The sequence below is a fragment of the Nicotiana tabacum genome, chromosome 10, assembly GCF_000715075.1.
Source record: "Nicotiana tabacum cultivar K326 chromosome 10, ASM71507v2, whole genome shotgun sequence".
Classification (NCBI taxonomy): Eukaryota; Viridiplantae; Streptophyta; class Magnoliopsida; order Solanales; family Solanaceae; genus Nicotiana; species Nicotiana tabacum.
In genome coordinates this window covers 19,279,074-19,305,982 of record NC_134089.1, presented here as the reverse complement: position 1 = coordinate 19,305,982, position 26,909 = coordinate 19,279,074, and the positions used below count along the sequence as shown (strand labels likewise).

Genomic DNA, 26,909 nt, shown 5'->3' with positions numbered 1-26,909 from the left:
CATAATTAAATATGGTTTAGGAATTTTGCATGAAAATAATTTTGATAGGGTTCATATTCTTAACTATTTTCTTCCTTAATTTCTTAAATGTTATCATCAATTTTCGTTCTCTGGGACAAGATGTGGGGATAAGTTGAATTAAATTGTTTTAGTGTTCTATGTTCTATTCGAGGTAACATAGATTCATCGAGGGATTTTATTTTATCATGAATTCATTAATTCTCAATAATTTATTATTTTTTCTTCCGCACTTTATTCTTACATGGAATAGGGTGGGAAAATATTAATAAAAATGATACTCAATATATTAATTTTTTATATAATTGTGATGTTCGAATCAGCTTACACGTAATACATATCTCGACTATTTTCTATCTTTTTTGTACTAATATGGTGTTTTCTTCATAAAAAGTCGAAATAGTATTTTTGGATTAGATCTCGTAAACAAGAAAGTCAGAAAATGTTCAAAAATGTGCAATGACAAGAAAGATTTATGGGATGTCTATGAAAATTAAGACAACTTGATTTTGGGGAGGTGATGTGTTTCAAGAAAATAACTATCCAGCTCATGTATAGTTGGGAGAGCACAAGTTCAACGTTATTTATTAGTCACCGTCTGTGTGTAATGTTTTAATCATGCATAAAAACAATACTTTTTGTTTGATTAAAACGGCTCTAACGATACTCTTCACATAATATGATATTGTGCGTTTTAAGCTAAATTCGCACGGTTTCCCCCAAAAGGCCTCATGCTATTAAGAGTATCCAACTCCTTATAAGTATTTTATTTTGTTGTTCTACTTTTCATATGGGACTTTGTTCACACAACCAATAATCTCGCTCTTGAGTTCCAAAATAGTTTTAAAAATTAATTCAAATTAGCTATAATGGATAACAATGGTGGCAATAGCTACCTAAATAGCTACAAATTCATTGCTACAAGTAAAATTTTGTAGCTAATCATAAGTTTTTGTCATACACCAATAGTTATTGTAGCAATAGTAACCTTTTAGCCACAATAAATTATTTAAAATAAAATATTATAGCTAAATGAATATTTTTGCTTCAAGTTCTAAAAAGTTGTGGCAGTAATTAGATGATATAGCCATAGTATAATTAAATTTCGTAGCTAATCATTAGTTTTTTTGCCAGGAGTTGAAACTTACTATAGCTATAGTAACCTTTTAGCCACAACAAAATATTTAAAATAAAATATTATAGCTAAATGAATATTTTTGCTTCAAGTTATATAAAATTGTGGCAATATAGGTTAAATCAGCCACAGATTTCTTGCTATAATAAAATTTCGTAGATCATTAATTTTTGTCATGAGTTGATACTTAATATAACAATAATAATCTTTTAGTCGCAATAAATTATTTAAAACAAAAATGATGCTAAATAAATGATTTTTCTTCAAGTTCTAAAAAGCCATGTCAGTAATTGGATTAATATCTACAATTATTTGTCATGATAAAATGATATAACTACGGATTTATTTGTATGATAAAATTTTATTAGTTTTTGCCATAAGGTAGATTTGCCGCAACAATGACAATCTTCTAGCCACATTTTATTTTATTGCAACTTGTTATTTTGGACATTAATTATGTAAATATGGTGTAAAATTCAAAATATACTAATATTTATAGAGAATTTATGTACGTATGGTACTTTACTAATTTTTTATAGGTACTTAGAGTAATTTCTTTATTTAAGTATTTATTTTTAAACAAGTCTTCATATATATATATATATATATATATATATATATATATATATATATATATATATATATATATATATATATATATATATATATATATATATATATATATTGATAATAATAAGGACCAATGTTTTACTATCTTGATAAGTTTTCAATTATCATAAACTAAATATACATTGAATATAAGAATTGGGAATTAAATATGATAAAGATCGTGTTTTCTCTTGTGACTATTATTTGATATTTTATAATGTTTAAATAATTCGATGTTATTAAATTTCACATAAACATTTTTTAAAGATTTTATATGGTTAATATAGGAGTGTATAACAATACTAACTAGCATTTCATAATTCATATAAAACAAAATATACTTGTAAGTTTCAATACAATTAAATAAGTATGTAACTAATTTTCATTAGATTTGAATATCTCAATATCAAATTTAAACGATATGTTTATATCTATGTACATTTATCACTAATTACCCTCACTTTAGATTAATAGAAAAGTTTTTTTATTTACTGTTCTAATGCTAGTTTAATAACTTAATAACTATCATTATCTAATTAAATTCTAAAATTAAGAAATTAATACGATTGAAATAGGAGTATATAACAAAACTAACAATATCGTATATGCGTGCTAGCTGCAATAAAAAAAAGCGCTAACGAGCAAGAAAACGGATGCGCTAAGGCGCAACTTCGCGTAGCTGCTGCGCCCTTGCTTCTTGCTTTCGAGTCGGAGCTTGCTGCGTAGTGAAGTGGTCCGTGAAGGTTAAATAAGACTTGTATATGACGAATAAAGTTGTAAAGAATAAAATATATTATAAAATATCTTTATTTCATGCAAGTTGATTTTTTTATTTTACTTAGTGTGAAGTATGTGTTTAATCTTTTGCATTTTTCATAGATAATTTTCTTGCTGGGCTTGTATTTGTTAATACTTACATTTCTCACATTTATATTAGGTAATAGTGCAAATATATAGTAATAGTAATAACAAAACGAAGAGCGTAAAGGTTTGGCCCAAACAAAAATCTAGAAAACCTAATAAAGCTATCATTCTTCTTCCCAGACGCCAACCCCCCTTCCTCCCCCTTTCTTCTTCTTCAACAATGTCTTTTCTCTTCACATGAACAGAGCAAACCAACTGATCAATCACCGCTTAGATAGCCAGTCGCCTTCTTTCTTTCCAGATATGTTTATGTATGTATCTTAGGATTTCTGAATCCCCATACACCTTTTTTATTTGAATTTTTTGATTTATATTAACAAATTAATAGATATTGTGTTGTATTGTGATAGATATTGAGTGGAACCTTGGAGATTACAATATAATGTTGGAAGGACCCACAGTTCTAGGGAAGATATTACAAAATTGAGATGAAAATCCTTTCCAAAGTTTTTTAAAAAGTATACAGGTTTGTTTTCTTATCGCTTTACGTTTTCCCCTCTTGTTATATGCTAAAGTTTCTCTTTTTGATCGTTCTTTTAGCATTTTACAAAGTAAACTTGCATCTTTGTATTGATGTCTTTTGTACTAATTATTGTTTATTTTGAATTTATAGGGTACATTTTAGTCTATTGAATGCAAGAAGAGCAAGGTTTCAGCCTTGAGTGAAATTACTTTATCCTTGACTGCAGAAGATCATACATTTGCAATCCTCGTATCAAATACTTAGCACTTAGTTTTGTTTTGACGTGGAACCTTTCTGAATTTTATAGATTATAGTTAAATTACCGCCTGTACATAGTTTGTATTTTACTCCTATTAGTTTGACAAGAATGCAAGGTTGACTTCTTTCTTATTATCTTGCTGCGTATTAGCTAGTCTTTGGAAGTGTGGATATTATCTACTTTAGATAGACAATTGTATATTTTAGAATTAATGTTTAAAACTATTTTGGAAGTCAGTTTCTGTAAAATAAGTGATAGTCAAAGTTTTTTATTGCGTGTTTCTATGAATTGATCAAAGATGTATGGATATGGAATATTTGAAAATTTTAAAAATATTTAGTGAGGTAAAAAAGGAAAATAGCAACACATATGACAGAAAAATTTATTATCTCTAATAAATTAATTTTTCATCAATAAAAATAAAATGTAATAAAAATCTAGTCACTAAATAAATATAATAAAAAAAGCTAATCATGAATATTTTAACGATTTATTGCTATAAAATTATGGGTTGGTAGCTAAATATAAATACTATAATACAAATCTAATATTGCTACATATTTGAATTTGTGGCTAAATAAATAACATCTTTTGCCACAGTATGCCCCTTTGTGGCTAAAGTATAAAAGATAGCTACAAATTTGATTTATCGTGGCAAAAGAATAAAATCATTAGCTATAAATATATATTGTTCGTGGCAAAAGTTTTATTAATATAGCCACATCAAAAAAGTTCTTGTAGCAATAAGTATTAATCCTTAGCCATGGAAAATTAAAGTTTGTAGCTAACTTTTAGCTACGCTACTTCTAGCTACGAATGCTACGGAAAAAAATATTTGTGGCTAAAGTGTTTAGCCACAGAAATTTTCATATTTAGCTACGAGGTGCTTCATAGCTATATATGCGTAATGTTGTAGTAAAATTTGGAGATTAACTGTGTGCAACCCATATGATCCGAGTATTTATGGTCATCGAAGCCTAAAGATTGTGTATGCGTCTTCAAAGCTACGGGTAAAGGTCGTAAACCCCGAAGACGAGCAAAGGCACTAAGTTAGGCCCCCAACGCCACACTCTGCCATCTCCATAGTTCTGCCACTGATACTAGTTGTTGGACTAAAATGGTCCAACGATACTCTTAACATGGTGTGATATTGTTCGCTTTGGGCCAAACACGCACGATTTTTCCCAAAAGGCATCAAACCATTAAGAGTATCAAACTCCTTATAAGTAGCTTATTTTTCTTTTCTACTTTCCATGTGAGACACACCCAACACTTTTGATGCGAAGTATCAACCACTTCTTGCACTTAGAAGCGGGATGCAGTGTTCCGGTATTGGATTTATTCAAATTTGTACTTTTCTTACGGAGCATAAATTTATATGTAAATTTATAATAACTAATAAATATAAAACTATAATTTTTAAGAATACAATATATTAAATATTAAAAATCTTAAATGTTAAACTCTTGAGATTCATACTGATACTTTTCTAAAAACTTATTCATGCCAACATATGATAGGATGTCTGGTCTGGTAGTTGTCAAAGTAGTTGTTAAAGGAGTCAATAAATAGTCATTTTTCCAATAGCATTAGCTTGTCATTCTTTAAATGTTTTAGTTGTGAAAATAGAAGGCAATGGTTAGAGTGATTAGAGGCAGAGTTAAAAGATTTTATTTTATGGATTTTTAATTTTTTAAATAATGACTTCAAATAATAATAACTGGATTCAACATTTAATAAGTTACTGAATTCGACCGAATTCGTAACCGAGCTTCTAGCTCGCCCCTTAGTGCGATCACATTAACTTCTCCCATAAGTTTTGTGATAAATATAAATTCCCTTATAGAAGAAGTATTTTTGATTATATTTATTACCATCTTATATTCTCTTCTGAGTTAAAATGCATGTCACAAGTTATTTATTCAAGAATTATAGGACTGAAGTACAAGTCAAATGATCACTGGTGGTGCAGCAACTATGGTGATCTAACCTATGTTCTACTAAGAAAATTGAAAACTCGATCCAAAGTGATGTGAAAAATAGGGCATATCTTATTTGAATCGACTTAGTATCAAAATTAAGGGGGAAAACTGGAAATATGTATCTTTTTAGTATTTAAGAAAAAAATGAATGGACCGAAGCTGAATCAAATAGACATACAATTTTATAAAAAGTAAACAACAAGTAACAACAACAATATATCCAGTAAAATCTTACTAGTGGGGTCTGGGGAGAGTATACACAGACTTTACCCATACCCCGAAATGGTAGAGAGGCCGTTTCCGGGAGACAATGTGAACACATCATAGACCGCTAACAGACCTAGACAAAACTCTATCAGACTACTCTGCACAAAGAGGGAAAAACTCTCGACTACCCCTAGCCTACAACCCTAATGCTTGACCTCCACAAGTTCCTATCAAGAGCCATGTCCTCGGAAATCTGAAGCCGCGACATGTCCTGCCTAATCACCTCGCCCCAATACTTCTTAGGCCGCCCTCTATCTCTTCTCGTACCTGCCAAAGCCAATCGTTCACACCTCCTAACCGGGGCATCTATGGTTCTCCTCTGCACATGCCAGAACCACCTAAGCCTCGTTTCCCGCATCTTGTCGTCCACGGAAGCAATGCCCACCCTCGACAAGTTCGACTACCCTGCACAAAGAGGGAAAAACTCTCGACTACCCCTAGCCTACAACCCTAATGCTTGACCTCCACAAGTTCCTATCAAGAGCCATGTCCTCGGAAATCTGAAGCCCCGACATGTCCTGCCTGATCACCTCGCCCCAATACTTCTTAGGCCACCATCTACCTCTTCTTATACCTGCCAAAGCCAATCGTTCACACCTCCTAACCGGGGCATCTATGGTTCTCCTCTGCACATGCCAGAACCACCTAAGCCTCGTTTCTCGCATCTTGTCGTCCACGGAAGCAATGCCCACCCTCTCCCGAATATCTTCATTCCTTCTTATCCAGTTTAGTATGCACGCACATCCATCTCAACATCCTCATTTCGGCTACTTTTATCTTCTGGATATGTGAATTAAAGAAGACACATGCAAGTAAGGGTGTACAAAAGAAACCGACAAACCGTATCAAATCAATAATCCGAGAAAAAAAAACCCGACTATGGTTTGATTTGATTTTATTTGATGTTGGAAAAAAAAATCGACCATAATTGATTTGGTTTGGTTTGGTTTTAACTAAAAGAAGTCAAACCGAAACCAAATCAACCCGATATTATATGTAAAAATTTTTTAAATATATTTAATACATAAAAGTAGTTATTGTAGTGTAAGTTATAAATATTTCTTAAGCTTTTTCCTTATTTTATCTTTTTATTTACTATTTCAAGTTTGGACTTACAATTTTTGAATGCTCCAATAAGTTGTATACTCCATAAATGTTAATAACTCAAATAAAATCAAAATCAAATTCAAATCAATATTAATGCTAACAAAAGCATTCAATCCAATTGTACTAGAAATAAAAATATTGTTGAATCTCAATTTTTTAGTTTTTCCATGGTATAGATAAAATGCATAACTTTTTTTTAGTGTTTAGTCATGTAAATAATAGTACTTATTAATCGTACTTATTTTAGAAACGTACTAATTTTAGATTATGTTCATTTTTACTATGGTTTATTAATATTTTATGCGATTTTATTATCTTTATTATTGTATAATTAGTATAACATCATTACTCATCTCATATTTTATGTTATTCCCTTGAAAAATACATTATAGTTTTGTCTTACTTGGATTAAAGAAATATTTAGAGCATAAGTTCTATATGTGTATTATGAAAACTTTATGAAAAAAACCTGAAAAAACTCGAAAATCCGAGAAAAATTGAGATTTGAAAATCCGACTTTTATTGGCTTGGTAATTGAAAATCCGAACCAACTCGACCTATATACACCCCTACACGCAAGATTATTTTATTTTTATGGATTACTTTTTAAATTTTTTACTTTAACTTTTTTATCATCTTTTTCTCATTTCCTCCTTTTGGGCTTTGACCTTTCCATTGGGCTTATATTAGGAAATTTGGGTTCTGGCAATTGTAATGATCTACTCTGGATTTTTTGTAGTGAAAAATCTGACCGTTAGTCATTTCCTTTGTTTATACGGAAAAGGGCCAGAACTGCCCCTATCGTATCAGCTTCATCCTATAGACGCCCCTCGTTCACCTATTTTGTTAAGACTAACCCTACCATTAAAAATCTAGCATATTCGTGCACTTAGTTCTAACTAACTGCTTATCAATAAAATAAATATTTTCTAACATTAAATGTGGCATACCCTAATCCATATTTCCTCACACCCATTACCCATCCAGACCGACCCAACCCAATAAAAATACTTTTACCCTCAAAACACCTAATTTTAGGTCATTTTTAACCTATTTCATAAACTCTACTGAAAAAAGCGATATGGTCGGCGATTTTGGAGTTTGACAGCTTGAGATTTTCTGCTATGATTTTGTATTGAAGTTGACAGATTCAAGTTGTTCTTTAAAGTTAAAGAATTTTCTCCATTCAAGTAAGACTTTATTGTTGTTTTCATGCTTAGGGTTTTTGGAATCTTCCATCTCGTGTTTCTTTGATGTTATGTGATGTTTCAGTAGTGTCTTCAATATTAATAGATGTCTTTATGTAATAGTTTTTTATTTCATGTGGCCCCGCTTAGATTATTGCCGTTTGAACTTAGGGTTTTATTTTGTTAATATCTAGTTTATTTATTCGTATGTGGTTGACGTTTTTTGTCGATTCCAGTTGTTTATTCAAAGATTTTGTCTTTGTTTACTCAGTTTTTGATTACCTGTGGTCCTGTCCCTTTACTGTGTTGGTCTGACTTAGGGGTTCAATAGTTGTTGATGCTTGATTTTTTATTTATATGGGGTCTATTTATTTGTGTAACGACCCGACCTGTTGTTTCGAGAGCTATAAGCCCGTTTCCCCATTTACTGCCCATTTTGTACTTTGTAGCTGTTATGTGATTTGTTGGGGTAGTTGGTTCGGGTCCGAAGGAATTTCGGAATGAATTGAGACACTTAAAGGTTGGAAGCTTAAGTTGAAATGGTTGACCGGATGTTGACTTGTGTATAAACGACTCCTGATTGGAGTTTTGATGGTTCTGTTAGCTCCGTTGGGTGATTTTGAACTTAGAAGCGTGTTCGAACTGTGATTTGGAGGTCCGTAGTTGAATTAGGCTTGAAATGGCGAAAGTTGGAAATTTGGAAGTTTGACCGAGAGTGGACTTTGTGGATACCGGGCTTGGATTAGAGTTCCGGGAGTTGGAGTAGGTCCGTGGTGTCTTTTGTGACTTGTGTACAAAATTTGGGGTCAATCCAACGTGATTTGATAGGTTTCGGCGTCGTTTGTAAAAGTTGGAATTCCTTAGTTTTAATAGGATTCAATTGGGGTGAAATTCGTGTTTTTGATGTGGTTTGAGGGCTCGACTAATAGCCAGTTTGGCAAGCTTTTTTTTGGCCAAAAGTGCTTTTTTTTTTCAAAAGCACTTTTGGCCAAAAATTGAGATGTTTGACCAAGCTTTTGGATGGAAAACGTGCTTTTGAGGAGAAGCAGAGCAGTTTTGGAGAAGCAGAAAAAAGTAGCTTCTCTCCAAAAGTACTTTTTTGAAAAGCACTTTTGAGAAAAATATACTTAGAAGCAATTTTTTAAAGCTTGGCCAAACACTAATTGCTGCTCAGAAGTGCTTTTCAAATTAATTAGTCAAACACAAACTGCTTCTCATCAAAATTACTTTTGAGAAAAGCACTTCTCAAAATAAGCTAATTTTTGCAGCTTGGCCAAATAGGCTATAAGTTTGTATCATGTTTTAGGACTTGTTGGTATGTTTGGTTGAGGTCTCGGGAGCCTCGGGTTGATTTCGGATGGTTAACGGATCAAAAATGGGACTTAGTACATTGCTGAACTGGGAGTCTTCTGGTATGATCGCACCTGCGATGGGTTGGCCGCATGTGCGACTAGAGTGGCGCATAAGTGAGGTTGTCTTGAGCTAGGGGATTTTTCGCAGGTGAACTCGCACCTCCGCGTGGAGGACCGCAGAAGCAGAAAAGAGCTTGGGGAGGCTAGTCCGCAGAAGCAGATGATTTGCGCAGATGCGCACCTGGTTGGTCAGCATTAGTGACTTCCGCAGATGCGGATGGTTGACCGCAGAAGCGGCTAAATAAGCCGCAGAAGCGAAAAGGCTGTGCAGAACATTTAAATTCACGGGTTCGCGTCTTTGCTTCATTTTAAACATTTCAAGCTCGGGATTGGGCAATTTTGTGAGGATTTTCGAGGAATTTCTTGAGGCAAGTCACTTGTGCTCATTTTTAATCAATAAACTTGTTTCCCTATTGAATTTCCCACCTAATTTGTGCGTATTTAAGGTGGAATTTAGGAGTTTGAGGCTAGGGATTTGGAGAGCTGAATTTGGGGATTTGGGTGGTGATATGGTGTCAGATTTTGGTAAATTTGGTATAGTTGGACTCGTGGTTGTATGGGCTTTCGGATTTTGTGAGTTTTATCGAATTTCGAGAAGTGGGCCTGGTGGTCGGCTTTTGAGAACTTTTGGCTTTTGATTTATAACTTAGTATTTCCTTATGGAATTGATTCTTTTAGCCCGTGTTGATTGTATCGAACTGTTTATGGCTAGATTCGAGGCATTTGGAGGGCGATCCACGAGGCAAGGGCGTGTTGGAGTAGGGATTTGCGTGGTTTGAGGTAAGTAACAGTTTTAAATTTTGTTCTGAGAGTATAAAACCCTGTATTATGTGTCTTGTGATTGATTTTGAGGTGACACACATGCTAGGTGACGGGTATGTGGGCGTGCACCGTAGGAATTATGACTTGGTCAATTCCTTGGAACTGCATAGCTGAAAAATCTATTGTTATCCGTACTTTCTCCATGTGTTATAGAAATTGAACTGCAAATCATATTTAGACTATGTGTTGGCACTATAGGGACCCCAGAGGCCGCGTACATGTTGAATTATCTGCTAAATTACTATTTTGTACTCAGTCACAGTTTTACTTGCATATCATATCTTAGTCTCTATTGTTCTTTGTTGATACATTATATCATTTCGGTGTGGTCTGATTTTCATGATCATTGAGAACCCGAGATACTGGAGAGGTTGATGATTGAGTGCGATCGAGGGCCTGATTGTGAGGATATTTATGGAATCGGGATACACGCCGCAACATGTTTCATTAATTTACGCCATGATTGGCTTGTTATAGCGCGTGGGCTGAAGGAGCCCCTCCGAAGTATGTACACACTCCCAGTGAGCGAAGGTACCTACTGAGTGCGAGTGCCGAGTGCAAGTGTCGAGCGACTGAGAGGAATGAGAGACTGTGAGGAATGAGTGACTGTGAGGTTGGAGTGTATGGGAGGACTGAGGGACTGTTGATCCGAGATTATGCACTTGATTTCATTACTGTTGCACTTTAGCTGGCACATATCAGTGTCATGTAGTTTCTAAGAGATATTATATCCTGTTTCAATTGAACTTGACATGAGTTAATTGTTTTGGCCTTAATTGTCGAACTTGAAAGCATGTTTATCTTCTTATGTTGAAATTACTGTAATTGAACTATAACTGTGAAGCTCGTCACTACTTTCAGTCCATTACTTAGTCTTGTTACTTATTGAGTTGGTTGGACTCACGCTACACCATCCACTTCGTGTGCAGATCTAGGTATTTCCGAACACTGTGGGTGTTGATTTCTTTGCACAACTTGATCGTTTGAAGATTCTAAGGATGTTGCCTGGCATTCGCAGACCTTGTCTCTCCTTCCCTATCTTTCCGCTTTATGTATTTAGTTTCAGACTATTATAGACAGCATTTCCAGACTTGTGTTGTATAGATGCTCATGTACTCATTGACACCCTCTTGTTGGGAATTTCAGTATTAGGTTTTGAATTTCTATCCAGTTTTTGAGAGTTTTTGATGATTTAAACTTGTGTTATTTTATTTTTCATTTAAAAGTGTTGGAAGTATTTTGAAGTGTTGACTTTCCAAGTAACACGTTAGGCACCATCACGACAGGCTAAGTTTTGGGTCGTGACAAGTTGGTATCAGAGCCTAGGTTACATAGGTCTCACGAGTCTTGAGCAGGTTTAGTAGAGTCTTGCAGATTGGTATAGAGACATCTGTACTTATCTTCGATAGGTTACCGAACCCTTAGGAAACTTCACATTTTTGTCGTGCAGATTTGTTGATTCTGGCAACTAAACTTCTATTATTCTATTCTCTCACATATGGTGAGGACACATGCTACCGGGCATGACGGGCAGCCACCAGTACCACCAGCTAGGGCCGGCAAGAGGCCGGGGTCGCGGTAGAGGCCGCGGTAAGGGAAGAGGTGCAGCTCGTACAATAGCTAGAGCAGCGCCTGCAAACCCACCAATTGCTCCAGCTCAGGAGCAGGTATCCGATACGGCTGAGCCAGTGAGGCCAGCTCACGCACCAGTTGTGCCCATTGTGTTTCCAGGCCTTCAGGAGGCTTTTGGATCATATTTTGACTATGTGCACCAGCCTTGCTCAAGCGGTCTCTGTTCTGGCCGCAACAGCCACTTCTCAGGTCAGGAGAGGTACTCAGACTCCCGCCACTCGTACTCCAGAGCAGGTGATGCAGGGACTCCAAACATCGGGGGTACTACCAGCCCAACCGGTTGTAGTTGCTCAATCCTAGGTGGGCCCCATTATGAATGATGATGAGCAGAGGAGAATAGAGAGATTTGGGAGGCTTCAGCCTCCATCATTTAGCAAGGCTGAGTAAGAGGATGCTCAGGGCTTCTTGGATAAGTGCTAACGGATTCCCGCACGGCGGGTATTCTGTAGACCAGTAGGGTCTCGTTCACTACTTTTCAATTTACTAGGGCTGCCTTCAGATAGTAGGAGGCATATGAGAGATGCAGACGGGTTGGTGCAGCACCACTTTCATGGTAGAAGTTCTCTGTTCTCTTCTTGGAGAAGTTCGTGCCGCAGTCTCGCAAGGAGGAGCTGCGTAGACAGTTTCAGCAGCTATGTCAAGAGGGCATGTCTGTGACCCAGTACGAGATGAGGTTTTCAGAGTTGGCTCGTCACATAGTTTGGTTGGTTCCTACTGATAGGGATAGCATTAGGAGGTTCATTGATGGCCTTACATATCAGTTGTGGTTGCTTATTACTCGGGAGAGGGTATATGGTACTACTTTCAATGAGGTGGTTGATATCCTTTGCCGTGTATTGATGATTGATTTGATCAGCTTCAGGGAGCAAGAGTGTTCTCTAAGATTTATTTGAGGTCTGGGTATCACCAATTGAAGATTAGGGACTCAGATATTCTAAAGACGGCATTCAGGACCCATTATGATCATTATGAGTTCCTTGTGATGTCTTTTGGGCTGACCAATGCCCTAGAAGCATTCATGCATCTGATAAATAACGTATTTCAGCCTTATCTTGACTCATTTGTTATAGTATTCATTGCTGATATCCTGGTGTACTCTTGTAGTTAGGAGGAGCATGCCCAGCATTTGAGGATTGTGTTGCAGCAGTTGAGTGAGGAGAAGCTTTATGCCAAGTTCTCCAAATGTGAGTGTTGGCTTAGCTCGGTGGCATTCTTGGGGCACGTGGTGTCTAGTGAGGGGATTCAGGTGGATCCAAAAAAGATAGAGGCAGTTCAGAGTTGGCCCAGACCATTCCCATCTACGGATATTCGGAGCTTTCTCGGCTTGGCCGGTTATTATCATCACTTCGTGTAGGGTTTCTCGTCTATTGCATAGCCTTTGACCAAATTGACCCAAAAGGGTGCTTCTTTAAGCTGGTTGGATAAATGTGAGGGGAGCTTTCAGAAGCTCAAGACTGCCTTGACCACAACTCCAGTTCTAGTTTTGCCTTCAACTTCAAGCTTTTATATAGTGTATTGTGATGCTTCTCAAATCAGTATTGGGTGTGTCTTGATGCAAGAGGGTAGAGTAATTGCTTATTCTTCGTTCTAGTTGAAGCCTCATGAGAAGAACTACCCCGTTTACGATTTGGAGTTGGCTGTCATCATTCATGCATTGAAGATTTGGAGACATTATCTCTATGGTGTATCTTGTGAGGTATTTACGGATCATCGAAGTCTCCAGCACTTGTTCAAACAAAAAGATCTAAATTTAAGGCAGTGAAGATGGTTGGAGCTGCTAAAGGATTATGATATTACTATTCTGTATCATCCCGAGAAGGCCAATGTGGTGGTCGATGCCTTGAGTTGAAAGGCTATGAGTATGGGTGGCCTTGCATTCATTCCTGTTGGTGAGAGACAACTTGTAGTTGATGTTCAGGCCTTGGCCAACCAGTTCGTGAGATTAGATGTTTCGGAGCCTAATCGGGTTCTAGCTTGTGTAGTTTTTTAGTCTTCCTTATATGATCGTGTCACGACCCTAAACCCGGATCTGATCGTGAGAACGCCTCTCGTGAAGACAAGGCCAACCGACACTTCCCATATCCAATTATTAACAGTTAAACCATAAGAAATAAATCTAAAGCATGATAAGATAATCCAAAATTAACAGATAATGGCATAATTCGCGAAAAATAACCCAACACAGCCCGATACAGGGTGTCACTAGTCATGAGCATCTAAACAATCCGGAATACTCCAAATCAAACTACAGAGTTTAATACAGAAAACCAAGAACATGAAGAAGTAAGATAGGGAAGAGCTTCGGGCTACGAACACCAACTTCTACCTAGAGACTCCTTGGATCCGCCAGAGCCGGAAATGATCAGCACTCGGGAGCGGGACCAGATACACCTGAATTTGCACACAGGGTACATGGAGTAAAGTGAGTACTCCAACTCAGTGAGTAATAATCATAAAAAAAGACTGAAAGCAGGAAATCACGTAAGGCACAAAAGCATGCTATAATAAAACAGTAAAACCATTAAAAACAGTAAACCAATGAAAGATAGGTAAAAATCCTTTAACTCAATTTAACTTCATGAAAAGCCTTTTTCAACAATTAAGCAGGTAATTGACAGTTAATTATGAAAATAAACACATAAAGGTTCGCCCATCGGACACAATATCAACAATTCCGCCCATCAGACAACATCTCAGAACAATACCAGTCCCTCAGACAATAACATAGAACAATACTAGCCCGTCGGGCTCAATCTCACATCACAATGGGTACCCACACTCACTGGGGGTGTACAGACTCCTGGAGGGGCCCCTTACGGCCCAAGCGCAATATCAAGCCACCTCGTGGCATCATCACTAGGCCCTCAGCCTCATATCAATCAAGCCACCTCATGGCGTACATATCTCAGGCCCTCGGCCTCATAATCAGTATTAAATGTATCCTCACAACATAGGCCCTCGGCCTTACTCAGTCAAAATCTTCACAAGATCTTCGGGCAACAGTAAAACAGTGATTCTCAGCCCAATTATCATTTAAAATATTATTTAAGTATTTAAAATAGAGTAAACATGCTTGAGTAAGAAAACAGTGAAATATATCATGACGGAGTTCAAGTATAAAGTCAAAACAATGAGGAAATAAGAGTAAAAATCCCCGAAGGGTTCAAATAGTTGGCACAAGCCCAAATATGACATTCAGCCCTGTTGATACCCAATTTTTTCCTATATATTTTTCATATGCAAAATACTTTCAAAATAGCATATGTATGCATATATAAGTGTGTCCAAATGTTTTAGTATTTTTTCTAATATTTTAAAATATTTTTTAAATCTATTTATTGCCCTATTTTATCACAAAAAAACCCAATAATTATCCCCAAAATTATCATTTTGGGTGATTCACTTATTGGATTCTCATATATATATATATATATATATTAAAATATAGCCGGCATAATTGTTGCATATTTTTACAAATTTATAGCTTGCATAATTTTTGCATATTTTTACAAACTTATTTAGTATTTTTAAAGCTAAATTGCGTATAATTGCGATATTAGCCTATTTTGAGATTTAATTATTTTCATAATTATAAAATTGACTCCAGTGTTTTTAATTTGATAATTACGTATTATTAATCATTTTAGTACCTTTAATTTATTTTCAAAAATTATTTTACTATTTTTTATAAAATAAATAAGGGAAAAGTGGCTATTTAAATACTAGCCCTATTTCATTTCAATTGTAGCCCAAATCAACCCCCCAATTGAACCCAATTGCAATCTCAATTCCCTAACCCAATTTTAATTTAAACCCGCCCATGACCCGATTAAATCCTACCCGACCCAGACCCCTCTCATCTTAGCCGTTGATCTTAGAGATCAACGACCCCTATTCGCTCTTACCTTTTTTAACCCAAATGACCACCCTAACCTTCTCATTTCTCACCTACCATCTGCCTCTGAACTCTCAAACCCTCTCGAACATTCCCAAACCCTAACCACCTCTTACCATCACTTCTACCTTGAAACCCTCCGGAATCCATGGCTTCTCAGGTTGTGGGAGTCTTATACTCACCTTCTCTTGCTCCCACGCGCCTGATACCTGAAGATTCAAGGCCTGACCTCGAAGGTTTTCACCCAGACCTCTGTCGATTCAAGGTTCCACGGCCATCTCCGATTTTACTCCGGCGTACCATGGTGGTTTGAGCCTGATTCCAACCTCTCCGACTTAGATCGAAGCCTATCTCACTTCTAGGGTTCTTTTGAAAGCCTAACCCTTCGAGGTTTTCTCCGATTTCCTTAGATCCGTTGTGTATCTGTGCTCTCCTTGAGTTTTCAAATGATTTCCCTAACTTTTCTTTCAAAAATTACTTTCAAAACCGCTTCGTTTCCGATCTAGGGTTTTCTGAAAATGCTTAAGTGTTTCTCTGACTCTCCTTTCCTTTTCTTTTGTACGTATTTGCCTCTACTTTATTCTATGTTTTCCTTCTACCTTGTATGTTCTTCTACTGAGTTTTTACACTCCGCTCTTGTATATTCTTTTACTGGGATTTATATACTCCATGCTTGTATGTTCTTCTACCATGTTTTCCATACTATGCTCTCATATATTTTTCTACCGTGTTCTTATATTTTTGTCTTCTACTATGTTCCAGTATGTTTCTCCTACTGTATTTTCCTGCTAAGTTCTTAAGTTTCCTTATTTTCCTTCTATTAAGCCCTGTTTAAGTTTGTTCTGAAAAATCTCTTAAGCATGTTTCTTTTACTGTTCCTATCAGTGTTTTTCTTTTGAGTGCTTCTATTGTGTTCCGTATGTTACTTTGCTATCGTGTTTTTCTCATGAGTTTCTGTTGATGAAAGAAGCATGTGTCACACCTCCTTTTCACCGCGCCCGCGGGGCGCGTGGAGAGTTTTCTCCAATTGAAGGACAGTCGAAACGGGATTTATTTAGTTATTTCAGAGTCGCCACCTGGGAATTTTAAGGCGTCCCAAGTCACCATTTCCAATCCCTGAATCGAGGAGAATATGACTCTGTTTATTATTCTGCGAACCAGAAATCCTGAGTAAGGAATTCTGTTAATCCGGAAGAAGGTGTTAGGCAATTCCGAATTCCGTGGTTCTAGCACGGTCGCTTAACTGTTTTTATTATTGGCTTAATTATCTTGATTTTTATTAAACATATTGATGTTACATGATTTTTTGCTACCGCTTATACTTACTGTGTTTGAGGACCCTTCTTTGAATCGAATTACGCGTACGTATATTCGTGTTTTTTTTTTAAAAAAAAAAATTGCGGACTTGTGTCACGCGTATGTGTACACAATAACTTTTGATAATATATTTATTAAGCAATCATTTTTCAAAATTGTGTCGAATCAAGAATGTTTGTTTTTCTTGAATAGTGAACCGTACATCTCGGGTTTTTATGAAATTGATTTAACGCCTTTGGATAAATCCTTTTATTAAATATTCGTTCGAAATTGCGCGTACGCATAATCCGAATTTTTACTTTTAAAAATATAATCAGGGTACGCGAACGTATCCCTAATTGCGCAAAATATTTGTAATGGTTTAGGGATTTTCCACAAATTGTTTATTATATTAATGTATTTCTTTTATGTGAAAATCATGAGAAACTCCTATTTAGAGGCCTATGAATTCTTTGAAAAGAATTCGCAATCTATTAAAGGTTGTTCGTCGATTATGATTTCCGAATATAATATATTCATTCCAACTATTCAAATTCAAAGAACAGAATAAAAATATGATTAATACTATTTCTAAACAAATATGACATATATATATATGCCAAAGAATAAATTGCATATGAAACTGAAAATAAATGATTCATAAAGGAAGGAAATATTTTCCGAGAATTTTCATGATTTACTTAATGCAAATTCTATCTCTAATTATCATTGATGTAAAGTGTGGCAATTTATGCTTGTACATCTCTTTTCATTCTCATATACTCGCTTTTAATCTAATAGGCCTAATTATTTGGCCACTTTGTTTTGTGAAGATAGATAAGCATCGAATTTATAGAAAGGGAATTATTATACAAGTTAATTCAACAGAGTTACCTTACATGCAACCTAACTGTATATCATAAACATTCATAACGTTTTAACATTGTAACAAGCTATATCATATTACCTTTCGCCAACGTTTATACCCACATCTATTATATTATAAAATCAACACCATCTTAACCTTATTTAACAATAAATATCATTATTGTAGTTTTATTGGTACTTCTACATCACTTCTTACTTAGCTAACAACAAAATTAAATAATGACCAACATTCATGCCATATTCCCTACTTGGACAATTTATTAAACTAATGAGATAATGAACTAATATTGTTACAAACCTTTATACGAACTTACAAAGTAAGACAATTAGCTCATAGCTATCAAATTGAATTCACTACTAATTAACTAACATGAAACAAAAAATGAAATTTAAATTGATGCACTTGGACAAATAGAAAATAGACTTTCAATTCAAGCTTCATTGATGAGTCATGTTGAATCTCTTTCCAACTTAATATTTAAAAGACATGTACCTGAAAATGAAGGTGGAAGGAGTAAATTTCAGCAGTAGCAGCAATAACAAAATCAGTAGAATATACCAATAACAACAAGTCTGAACAAGACCCGTTGACCCAGATAAACAGTGACAGAGACTTAGAAAAAATTTCAGATTTGGACTGAACAACATTCACAGGCAAACAACAGATTTCAGAAAGAATGCATTTCAGATTTCATTTTTCTTTCTGTTTCGGATTCCTTATTTCTGATTTTCTGTTTCTGCTTTTATATCTGTTTCAGATTGTGTGTGTGTGTGTGTGAATGTTCTCTTTTCTATTTCTCTTTCTGTTTTCTTCCTCTCTTTCCTTTTAAACAAAATCTGAGTTCTTTTCTTTTCTTCAAAATCTCAATCCTAAAAATCTCTCCTCCTAAAATCTGTCCAGCTTCCTGTATTTATACAGGTCTTCCCCTTTCTTTTTAAGTGCTGCCTGGACCCCCTTTATCTTTTAAAAACAGAAAATTTCCATTAAAAATCTGTTTTTCCACTTTAAATCCCATTAGGCTAACTTTTCCCTGATTTTCAGCAGTCCATTATCCCTTGTTCCCCATTAGTATCATTAACTAATAGTCACTAACATTACATTATAATACACTAGCATTAATACCCTGTTTTTTACTGTTTCATTCCCAGAAGTGCCCCTGAAATCCTAATGTTATTACTGAAAAATCAGAACCTACAGCAAAACAGATTCTAAAATCTGTACAAACTTAGTTATCTTTCTGATTTACAGCTAAAACCAATCCTATTAACCTCCTAACACAAATGTATTTGACCAACTTTTGTAAACTTGAATTCAAACTGGACATTACAGCAATATTACACTGAATTCAGAACTGAAATTATCATAACAATTCAGACTGGATTAATCATTGAACCAAAATCAGACACATACAGGATCATTGCCAATACTGACAATGCCCTGAAACTTTAATGTTCAGACAATAACATATATACAACACTTATTTTGACAGATTCATATAAACCAGGATGATTTAACTGATGATTATCCACAATATCTTTCAACAAACAGTACATAATAATAGAAAACAGGTTGTTTCAATCAGTATTATTATGAATGAGAATTCATAATATAACTAATCGACGAACTTAATCGAGTCGATTACACACATTGTAACTAAGCACAATCAACAGAAACAATTCACATTTAAAATTAGGTAGACGGGTAGGAGACAGTATGATAATAAAAGATGGGAAAATTACACAGACTAAAACAAACAACAACAAAAAAAATACATGTATAATACAAAAAATAAATAGAAAAAATACCTTTGAATCTTCAATTTTATTCTGACTCGAACTCAACTTGGATTTCGGATTTTTTTATTTGAAATCAAACTGACCTTAGTCGAAGTATTTTCCACTGAAAATACTTCGACTAAGGTCGATTAAACCTCAATCTTCATCATAATCTGAACAGAATCCGGAAGTTTGGTATTTTTAGGGTTCTTAAAAACTCAATTTGGGTTTTAACCATTTCTGGTCAGATTCGAGAAGAACCAAACATGACACAATGGTGAGGGTATCCTAGGGGTCATTTGGTGTTAGTTTGAAATGGATCTGAGTTCGTCCTTGTTTGGTCCGAATCTTCAAAAGAAGATTCGAGAAGTTCAGAGTTGATTCGAACCAAACTAACTTCAGATCTATAACAAGGGTTGTTAGGGGAAGCCATGGTGTTAATTTGGGGCTGATTGGTTTAGATCAAGTTTTCAGGCCAACCTTCGATTTAAGATTCGAAGAGTTGGGGCCTGATTCGAAGGAAACTAAGGTCGGATTTGTATAGGGGAGGTTCAGGAGGTCCTAGGGTGTTAAGTTGGTGACTGGCGGCGTTGATGCCGCCGGGTTTCAGGCGAAGGGGAATAGGGGCGGCTAGGGTTAGGGGTCTATTTGGAATGATGATGAACAGGAGCGGAGAGGGGGGGGGGTGCTTAGTTAGGGGGCCGGGTAAAGGATTATGGGTTTATATAGGGGAATGGTGGGTGGATATGGACCGTTGGATTAAGCAGGATGGATGGCTGAGATCTATTCACTTAACCAAACGGTGTCGTTTGGTTTAAGTTAGGGGGACGGGTTGAACCGGGGCAGTGGGTCGGGTAAGGGTCTTGGGTTAGGGTGATGAGATCTTGGCTGTTGGTTGGATTTTATCCAACGGCCTTTGATGAGGGGTAACCAAACGACGTCGTTTGCTTCTGCTTTGAATTGGACCGGACATGGTCATTTGGATTGGGCCTGATTTTGTTTAGAAATTTCGGCCCAGATCCGTTTTTTGCCCACTTAATTCCATTCTTTTTAATTTCTAATTTAATTCTTCAATTATTAAAAATAAAAAATTACTCCTTCAAAATATTAATCAACCTTTAACAATTTAACACATAGACAAAAATATTAATCACATAGTGAAGCATTAAAATTAGAACAAACGCATATTTTTGTAATTTTATTTAAATTAACTTAATTAAATGCATACTTAAATCCTAAATATGCATGAAACATGTATTTTAATTTTAATTTTGTTTAATTATAACCAAGCAAACATTTTACGGACATAAACAAATATTTAACACCACGCAAATTCAGAAATTACACAGTAAAAGAAATTTATTTTGATTTATTTTGGAGTAATTTTTCGTAAGGCAAAAATCACGTGCTCACAGCTGCCCCTCTTTGTGCGGAAACTCGAAGAGTTTTCGTACAAAGATAAAGTGAGCGGACACGAGCGATTTTTGCCCGTTCGAATACTCCGTGGGAAGCATTTTTAGAAAGATTTGACCGAACCTCTGCTTCAAAGGTTTCCTACATATCCTTAGCTAAAAAGGAATCATGTCAATGTAGTTCGGGAAGTTTTGGGTAGCTGGGACTACCGTGGGACTGTGATGTTACTGCTGCTTCGTGCTGTTTTTACTGCTTGCTGACCTCCTTATTACACCTTACTTTAAAGGAAATACAAAATTAAACTAGACTATGGTACATGAATTATAACATCTTATCTAGATCATGCTCTTGCGTTTCTTGTTGTCTTGATATCTGGGTGACTCTTGGGCATTGGTCTTATTCCGTATTCCTTTTGGAACTCTTGTTGTTTCTTGTTGGGGATTTTGTTGGACTCCTCTGCTTTATTGATTCTAAGTGTGCTCCTTTTTCATATGAGCGGGCTTTTGATTTCAACACTTCAATTGCATTCCCTCGTTCTTCAGGTGGGTGCCTCGACTGCTTCTTTTCTTTCTTCATCCTCATTTTCCAGGTGGACGCCTCATTTCTTCTTTTTCTCATCCTCATTATCCAGGTGGACGCCTGACTTCTTTAATTCTCATCCTCATTCTCCAGGTGGACGCCTGACTTCTTTAATTCTTTCATCCTCATTCTCCAGGTGGACGCCTGACTTCTTCAATTCTCATCCTCATTCTCCAGGTGGACGCCTGACTTCTTTAATTCTCATCCTCATTCCCCAGGTGGACGCCTGACTTCTTTAATTCTTTCATCCTCATTCTCCAGGTGGACGCCTGACTTCTTAAATTCTCATCCTCATTCTCCAGGTGGACGCCTGACTTCTTCAATTCTCATCCTCATTCTCCAGGTGGACGCCTGACTTCTTCTTTTCTCATCCTCATTCTCCAGGTGGACGCCTGACTTCTTCTTTTCTCATCCTCATTCTCCAGGTGGACGCCTGACTTCTTTAACTCTCATCCTCATTCTCCAGGTGGACGCCTGACTTCTTCTTTTCTCATCCTCATTCTCCAGGTGGACGCCTGACTTCTTCTTTTCTCATCCTCATTCTCCAGGTGGACGCCTGACTTCTTCTTTTCTCATCTTCATTCTCCAGGTGGACGCCTGACTTCTTCTTTTCTCATCCTCATTCTCCAGGTGGACGCCTGACTTCTTCTTTTCTCATCCTCATTCTCCAGGTGGACGCCTGACTTCTTTAACTCTCATCCTCATTCTCCAGGTGGACGCTTGACTTCTTCTTTTCTCATCCTCATTCTCCAGGTGGACGCCTGACTTCTTCTTTTCTCATCCTCATTCTCCAGGTGGACGCCTGACTTCTTCTTTTCTCATCCTCATTCTCCAGGTGGACGCCTGACTTCTTCAATTCTCATCCTCATTCTCCAGGTGGACGCCTGACTTCTTCTTTTCTCATCCTCATTCTCCAGGTGGACGCCTGACTTCTTCTTTTCTCATCCTCATTCTCCAGGTGGACGCCTGACTTCTTTAACTCTCATCCTCATTCTCCAGGTGGACGCCTGACTTCTTCTTTTCTCATCCTCATTCTCCAGGTGGACGCCTGACTTCTTCTTTTCTCATCCTCATTCTCCAGGTGGACGCCTGACTTCTTCTTTTCTCATCTTCATTCTCCAGGTGGACGCCTGACTTCTTCTTTTCTCATCCTCATTCTCCAGGTGGACGCCTGACTTCTTCTTTTCTCATCCTCATTCTCCAGGTGGACGCCTGACTTCTTTAACTCTCATCCTCATTCTCCAGGTGGACGCTTGACTTCTTCTTTTCTCATCCTCATTCTCCAGGTGGACGCCTGACTTCTTCTTTTCTCATCCTCATTCTCCAGGTGGACGCCTGACTTCTTCTTTTCTCATCCTCATTCTCCAGGTGGACGCCTGACTTCTTCTTTTCTTATCCTCATTCTCCAGGTGGACGCCTGACTTCTTCTTTTCTCATCCTCATTCTCCAGGTGGACGCCTGACTTCTTCTTTTCTCATCCTCATTCTCCAGGTGGACGCCTGACTTCTTCTTTTCTCATCTTCATTCTCCAGGTGGACGCCTGACTTCTTCTTTTCTCATCCTCATTCTCCAGGTGGACGCCTGACTTCTTCTTTTCTCATCCTCATTCTCCAGGTGGACGCCTGACTTCTTTAACTCTCATCCTCATTCTCCAGGTGGACGCTTGACTTCTTCTTTTCTCATCCTCATTCTCCAGGTGGACGCCTGACTTCTTCTTTTCTCATCCTCATTCTCCAGGTGGACGCCTGACTTCTTCTTTTCTCATCCTCATTCTCCAGGTGGACGCCTGACTTCTTCTTTTCTTATCCTCATTCTCCAGGTGGACGCCTGACTTCTTCTTTTCTCATCCTCATTCTCCAGGTGGACGCCTGACTTCTTCTTTTCTCATCCTCATTCTCCAGGTGGACGCCTGACTTCTTCTTTTCTCATCCTCATTCTCCAGGTGGACGCCTGACTTCTTCTTTTCTCATCCTCATTCTCCAGGTGGACGCCTGACTTCTTCTTTTCTCATCCTCATTCTCCAGGTGGACGCCTGACTTCTTCTTTTCTCATCCTCATTCTCCAGGTGGACGCCTGACTTCTTTAATTCTCATCCTCATTCTCCAGGTGGACGCCTGACTTCTTTAATTCTCATCCTCATTCTCCAGGTGGACGCCTGACTTCTTCTTTTCTCATCCTCATTCTCCAGGTGGACGCCTGACTTCTTTAATTCTCATCCTCATTCTCCAGGTGGACGCCTGACTTCTTCTTTTCTCATCCTCATTCTCCAGGTGGACGCCTGACTTCTTCTTTTCTTATCCTCATTCTCCAGGTGGACGCCTGACTTCTTCTTTTCTCATCCTCATTCTCCAGGTGGACGCCTGACTTCTTCTTTTCTCATCCTCATTCTCCAGGTGGACGCCTGACTTCTTCTTTTCTCATCCTCATTCTCCAGGTGGACGCCTGACTTCTTCTTTTCTCATCCTCATTCTCCAGGTGGACGCCTGACTTCTTCTTTTCTCATCCTCATTCTCCAGGTGGACGCCTGACTTCTTTAATTCTCATCCTCATTCTCCAGGTGGACGCCTGACTTCTTTAATTCTCATCCTCATTCTCCAGGTGGACGCCTGACTTCTTCTTTTCTCATCCTCATTCTCCAGGTGGACGCCTGACTTCTTTAATTCTCATCCTCATTCTCCAGGTGGACGCCTGACTTCTTCTTTTCTCATCCTCATTCTCCAGGTGGACGCCTGACTTCTTCTTTTCTTATCCTCATTCTCCAGGTGGACGCCTGACTTCTTCTTTTCTCATCCTCATTCTCCAGGTGGACGTCTGACTTCTTCTTTTCTCATCCTCATTCTCCAGGTGGACGCCTGACTTCTTCTTTTCTCATCCTCATTCTCCAGGTGGACGCCTGACTTCTTCTTTTCTTTACCAGGTATTTCCTGACACAAATATTGTTTTTGCCCCTGTTTTAAATCAAAGAAAACTTCGTTAGTTTAAAGTAGGGTGGCTGGCTGTGGTATTCTTGCAGATGGTGATGTTTCTTTTCATCTCTCTTTATTGCCTTGGAATGATTGAAAAGACTATTTTGTCTTTGTAATTGAGCCTTGACTATAGGATTCCCCTCTGTGTGTTTTCCTTCAAAACCTTTCAACTGTAATCATGTGCCTCTTCTGACTTTGCTGATCCACTTTTGATTTCATCTTTCTTACACCCGTATTTTATCTCCCACCTTTCGTGGCTGTATTTTGTAACCTTGAATCTTGGTAGTATACCTTGACATTCCTTCTTATTTGTTTGGAATAAAACTTATCTCAAAGCTTGGAGAAAGTAAGATTATTAGTAACGAAATACGCTGATTTCGACAATTATAGAATGAAAAGAAAAATCCAATTTTTTTTGGATGACTGTTGGAAAAGGAATAAAGGACTTATCTGATTGGAATTACTGGCACCAATGATCAGGGTGTGCATTTCGGATTAATCAACCCAGTCTTTTAATCAATCTCCTCTCAATTGTCTCAAGGAGTTTTCACCGATAAATTTTCCTCGTTTTTCACTTCTTCACTTCCTTTTCGCCTTATGGTGCATGTGTGGGTTTTCACCTATAAGACTCTCTCATTTTACTTTTCTCTCAACTTCCGTCGCCTTATGGTGCCCGTGTGGGTTTTCACCTATAAAACTCTCTCATTTTACTTTCTTTCCTTGTTTGTACCAGAGTGTTATGAACCACTTCATTTGCTTGCCTCAGCATTTTTCTAAGATTGATCGAAAGGTCTTTTTGGTATTAAGGTTAGGAATGGAAAAGGTATTAAAAGCTAAATAGCTTTAGTATGGGTTTAAAATTACAACTCTTGGAATCTTTTCTTATTTCCAATACAATTCCTGCTCCAGTTTCTTGATTGGGGTCTCTTAATATTTCTTTTCCGTGAACATTGTGCATGTTGTGCACCCTATGACCGAGCCGTGAGGCGCCTACGTATCCTTCTTTGAGGAATCAGGTCAAACGTAGTTCACTACATAATAGTGAAGATTTTGATCTTTTTTTTTATTTTTTTTATTTTATTGATTCCAAGAGAGGGTAGGAAAGAAACAAGTATGGCTCAAAGGGGAAGCAAATTGTATAGTGTTTGGATAGCAAAATAAATTGCCTTTGTCATTTCAATCTTCGAAATAGTGCCAAATACAAACATTCAAAAAGTTATGCATAATATCTCTTTACCGCGTCAGAATTGATCGCCATATCTATGCATTTGCCTTCAATATCTGTTAAACATAGTGCACCATTCGATAATACTCTGGTCACAATGAATGGTCCTTGCCAATTCGGAGCAAATTTGCCTCTTGCTTCAACCTGATGTGGAATAATACGCTTCAGCACATGCTGACCTACTTCAAACTTCCGGGGACGCACCTTTTTGTTGTATGCTCTTTCTATTCTTCTTTGATATAATTGACCATGGCATACTGCGGTCAATCGTTTTTCGTCAATCAAGTTTAACTGTTCTAGACGGGTTTTGACCCATTCATCATCATCAATCTTTGCTTCGGCGATGATCCGAAGGGAAGGAATCTCAATTTCTGCAGGAATTACTGCTTCAATGCCGTATACCAACAAATAAGGAGTTGCTCCTACTGAAGTGCGAACAGTAGTGCGGTATCCCAATAATGCAAATGGTAATTTTTCATGCCATTGTTTTGAACCTTCTACCATTTTCCGAAGTATCTTCTTTATGTTTTTGTTGGCTGCTTCTACTGCTCCATTCGCCTTGGGCCGATATAGGGTAGAGTTACGATGTGTAATCTTAAACTGTTGACATACTTCTTTCATTAAGTTGCTGTTGAGATTAGCACCGTTATCTGTGATGATCACCTTCCGGATTCCGAATCGACATATGATATTTGAGTGGACAAAATCGACCACAGCTTTCTTGGTTACTGATTTGAATGTCTTGGCCTCAACCCATTTGGTAAAATAATCAATAGCTACCAGAATGAATCTGTGTCCATTGGATGCTGCCAGCTCAATTGGGCCAATCACATCCATGCCCCAGGCAACGAAGGGCCATGGTGCCGACATTGTGTGCAACTCGGATGGTGGAGAATGAATCAAATCTCCGTGTATTTGGCATTGATGACACTTGCGTACAAAACTGATACAATCTCTCTCCATGGTAAGCCAATAGTAACCAGCTCGGAGGATTTTCTTTGCCAACACATATCCACTCATGTGGGGTCCGCAAACTCCTGAATGTACTTCAGAC

At 37.2% G+C, this 26,909-nt stretch overlaps 1 long non-coding RNA gene across 1 annotated transcript; it reads left to right on the top strand.

Moving 5' to 3' along the window:
* The first annotated feature begins 2,761 nt into the window (after positions 1-2,761).
* On the top strand, positions 2,762-3,542 carry LOC107794085 (uncharacterized). The gene is made up of 3 exons (XR_001649868.2): positions 2,762-2,937; positions 3,037-3,152; positions 3,300-3,542. It is a non-coding gene; the product is annotated as an uncharacterized LOC107794085 (long non-coding RNA).
* The last annotated feature ends 23,367 nt before the right edge of the window (positions 3,543-26,909 follow it).